A 4,890-nucleotide genomic window follows, 5' to 3' on the forward strand; every position below is an offset into this window, starting at 1 on the left:
ATGGCATGGCCTGAAACTTACGTCATTAATAAGCCTCGGACTTGATCAAAAGAAAATTTGTAAATTCAACGAACTACTCCTATTACTACTAAAACGTAGCAACAGTGGTAAGTGCGGGATCAAACCACAGAGAAGCGAAGAATTAATTTCTTTTGGGTTAGATTTGACCATGGAAAAACAGTAAAAACTGGGTTTTGGTTTATGATTTTGAAATTGAAAACATGCAAGAAAAGGAAATTGCAAGGGATATACGGAACGGTTATGTATTTATCTAGTTCTCGGATCAAGTAGCCATTCAATGTAAATTAAATCATCATTTTCATCTAACATATCATGTATTTGAATTATGCATGCATAGCTACCTAATCGATGCGAATTAAGTAATCTCTACCCAATCGACAATCAATTAATTCGAACCAATCGAGTGTCCTAATTCGTAATTAAGGCTAGAAAGATTGTGCCCTAACTAACCTACATGCTCCTAGATGCAATTGGGTTCTTAGCGGCCATAAAGAACTAGAAACACACGCATTGAGAACAAGGATTCAACTTTGTTGATTAAGTGTCATGAAAGCCTTTTTCAAATAATAGATTATTCTTTAAAATCTGGATTAAACATACGATGCCAAGATTAAACATCAACCTATACACCTAAGCATATTCATCTAATCTATTCTACAAGGGTAAATTCAAGCATGGACGATTGCAAGGATACTGCGAGCTTGAATTTAACTAGTTAAGGAATGCGATCATGATAGGGGCGACAATCCAACACACGAAAGCAAAACTAAATCACGCGATATTCAAAGAAAAACATAATTCTAATTTAAAGCACAAAGTTGAACAAAAAAACTCATCAAAATACAAGAACACTTGATCCAAGGACTAAACGAAAGATTACCTCATCAATTCATAGACAAACTAATGGGATACAATCCAAAATACGTCCATAATCCGCAAATAAAATAAAAACTAACCTAAAGATACTGAAAACATAAAGGAAAAGGAAGAAGTCGAGGTCTGTCCTCGGCCTCCATTGAAGAACAATACAATTTTCAACATATTTTGACCTAAAACCGAAGAGATGTATTTATAGAAACCTTTGCAGCATTGCAACGCTAGAAACAGCGTTGCAATGCTTGGTAGGAAAGGCCACGAGCGTTGGAGTGAAGCGTCAGGCTACATTGCAACGGTGCGAAGTTGAACATACGGAGCATTGGAATGCTAGGAGTCTCGTTGCAACGTTGAGCATTCTGTCAAAAACTCGATGCTCGATTACTTGATACTCGACGCTCGTTTACTCGGTAGCATTTTATTCGATAATACTCGACAGCCCTTTACCTGATGATAGTCGATGGCTGATTATACTCAATGGAACTCGATGGCGTTTTAGTAATTTCAACTCCTTTGAAGCCCGGATACTCATATCAACTCCAAATTACTTCAAAATAACTCCGTTCTTCACCAAATGATTAATTCTACCTCTTGATTGCTCGATACCTACAAAATAGGGAAACAAACACGTAAAATTTAATAACGAGCCCAAATTAAGTTAGGAATAATAGCTCTTTTTGAGAGTTAACACAAAGATAGCAGCGACAGCAAGCTCAACGACGACTCAAGGCTTTTGTTTTAAACGACACAGCTTCGACGGAGACAAGAGGTGCGTTGTTGGCAGATCTAGGTTGAGATGCGTGGTCGACAAGGCTCGAAGGCTTCGCGCGGCTGGGTGGTCATGATGGCTGGCGCGACTGGCGGTACGGAGGCGTGACAAGGCTTAGGTTCAGGTGTCGGCGCGGGAAATCAAATCTGTGGTGTCAAACAGTACGAACGGAACCCACGAATCGGCGTCGACGATCAACGACGACTGGGACAAGCATTGACCGTCGAACGATGGCTGGGCGGCTGGGATCTCGCACGGCGACCGGCGGCTAAAGTTTCCTCGTGCAGAAGAAGACGCTCTTGGGAGGGGGGTCTACTATACACGTTCGAGAGAGGGGCAGAACTTTCTAATTTATTTTTCCTTTTTCTTTTTAATCTCAATATACAAACAATCCCCTTTTCTTTTTCCTTTTCAAATTCCAAACGCAAATCCCTTTTAGATTTTAAATTCCCAAATCCTCTTGGGAAAATAATTTCAAATCCATTTTCTCAATGAATTGATTTAAATTTTGATTATCTTCTCTAAATTATAAAAATAAGCCCAAACTCCTAGTTTTAGTTTAATTTTCCAAATCAAATTAAAATGGAAGTAAATCTCAAATTCTCCTTAAAATCTTTTAAATTCCAAAATCCTTCACTAAGATAAAAATTTAAAATTAAATTATTTTTTTTACAATAATTCAATTTAATCTCAAAAATTCAAAATAACTCTCAAATATTACAAAATAGCTGAAATTAAATTACATAAAAAAATTTGGGATTTATAGTCTCTATACTTTCAATTTTCTAACAACATAAACATTGAACTTTAGTGTAATAATTGAGTTCATATACTTTAAAATTTTATATAACGAAATAGTTTCTATAGTGAAAATTGTTGTTAAGATTTATAAGTCACTAATCTCATTACATGGTAGAAACTAACACTTAATTGTTACCAAGCTTAAATTATATAGGAACTAAATTGTTACATATGTGAGTTTAGAGAATATGTATTGTTACGAACTTAAAAACATAAGGACTAAATTGACACAACATAAATTTCAGGAACAATTAAATTGTTTCTTTGTTTCTTTTACTTCGTATGGATACAAAAATGTTTTTTTTAGTCAAACTACTTATAAGAAGAGGAGTTCGAAACTTGTATTCATTAAAATAAAGATTAACGTTGTTCGACAATTTGAACTATACTTAAGTCAACTTCTTACGAACATTTTAAAGATAGGTCTAAATATGAGGATTAAAAAAAAAAAGTGATGAAAATGTATAGTTTTAGTACACTATTCCATAGCACCACAACAAGCAAGAGAAGCATTTAAAGTGGGGGCAAATTTCTCCCCCAAAAAGAAATTTCCAAAGAAATTAAAAATCATCCCCAAGAATCCATCTAAGGCTTTATATTTCTAATAAAATCAAAACAACCCTCAATAATTTCCTTTGTTCTTATTATGTTTTTATCTTTGAAATTAAATGATATACAAATAATACAATATATTCTTTTATATCTTATTGGTATTTGTTTTTTAGTACCTTGATCAGTCCCTTCTTTGAACACCCAATTATTGCCTCAAGGGATGAATTTTTTTTTTAAAAAAAAAAAAAAATCTCCACACATATGACAAATTATTATTATTATTGGAAAGAAAAATAGAAATAGAAATAGTTGTACATTGATAATTCAGACAAGACACAACTGATGAGAAGAAGGGGAAAGAAAAATAAAAAAGGAAAATAGAAAGGGAAAGGAACAGAAAGTGGAGGAAAAAAAGGCACTCAAACAAAACATGGTCAAACTTATTTTGTGGAAATTAATGGAAGATTAGAAGAGGACAACTTCACATCAAACTAACTTCCAAATGGATTAAACAGAAATAAAAGTTTGCATCAAAGAATCAATTACATGTTTAAGGTCCGCTTGGATTGATGAAAGAAAAATATATTTTTTTAAAAAAATATTTTTATTTAAACTATTTTGATAAAAAAAATTTAAAAACTTTGAAATTATTGTAGAGGTTGTTTTGACATTTTATTTTTTTAAAAAAAAATGACTTATTTTCAAAATTAAATACTAGAAAAGATATAAAGAATAACATTAAAGAGGAAAAAAAAACTTAAGAGTGAGCAACACATACAAAATTTCAGGAGCAAATGGTAGAGAAAGAAGTAAAAAAAAGAAAAAGAAAAAAAACCTAGAGAGAAAAGTTTAGGAGAGAAAAAACTAGAGAGTTAAAAACCACTCGAGAGAGAAAATTTGATAAAAATGATATATCACTTTTTTCATCATTGCCAAAATCGCAATTCTAGAAGAAAAATGATTTTAGGCATATCAAAAGTGATTTTGAGTGGTCATTTCACTCACAAACATGCTCTAAAAGAGATAGATGATGTAGATAATGTATGTAGGTTAAATTGCAACGTTACTCCTTGAATTTTTAATGTTTCTGTCTATTAGGATTTCGTTTAGGATTGTTGTAGCTTTTAAAATAATTGCTAGCAGTTGTGCTTTTAAAAAAAAAAAGCAACTATGAAAAGAAGTCAAATATTGTTTGGTAAATTTCATTTTAAATTGAAGAAATAGGTTAGAGTGTTTGGTAAATAAATGCAAAAATATCTTATTTTAGATATAAAAACTAAAATAGACTTTTAATTAACTTAATTTTTCTTTGTAATTTAAAATTTTAAATAATTTGTTAATATGATAGGTTTTATTTGTTATAAATTAATTTTGGGAATTTTTTACAGATAAAAAAATGTCAAACTATTTACAGAAATAGCAAAAAAAAAATACTAATAGATACTGATAAACTTCTATCAACTTCTATTAGTGTCTATCAGTAATAGACTTCTATCAATTTCTATCACTGATAGAAACTGATAGATTTCTATCCGTCTCTGTAAAAAAGATTAAAATTTTACTATTTTATGTAAATAGTTTCTCTTCTTTTTCTATTTTTGAAAAATTTTCATTAATTTTTAAATATTAAGGGAAGTAGCTTTATTTTTTAAAAAACCAATGTAGTATACCTTTTTCTAGAAAAAAAAAATTGATGCATTTAACTCATAAAAAATAAAAATAAAAATAGATTTGATCATGTGAGAAATAGATAAATATATAAAATAAATCTTCCTTTTAAAGTATACATTTGAAAACTAAATATTAATTAAAGATTTTACCTGGTTTTAGAAGAATCTAAAAGCTAGTAGGATAATAGACGTGAAACTAACGAG

General features: G+C 30.8%; 1 long non-coding RNA gene across 1 annotated transcript; it reads right to left on the bottom strand.

The window, feature by feature from the left end:
• Positions 1-886: 886 nt before the first annotated feature.
• On the bottom strand, positions 887-2,191 carry LOC150038548 (uncharacterized). The gene is made up of 2 exons (XR_016524123.1): positions 1,342-2,191; positions 887-1,253 (listed from the first exon to the last, which is right to left on the bottom strand). It is a non-coding gene; the product is annotated as an uncharacterized LOC150038548 (long non-coding RNA).
• Between the last annotated feature and the right edge of the window lie 2,699 nt (positions 2,192-4,890).

This window comes from Benincasa hispida, chromosome 1 (genome assembly GCF_027475165.1).
Source record: "Benincasa hispida cultivar pf3 chromosome 1, pf3_genome.v1.1, whole genome shotgun sequence".
NCBI classification, from domain to species: Eukaryota; Viridiplantae; Streptophyta; class Magnoliopsida; order Cucurbitales; family Cucurbitaceae; genus Benincasa; species Benincasa hispida.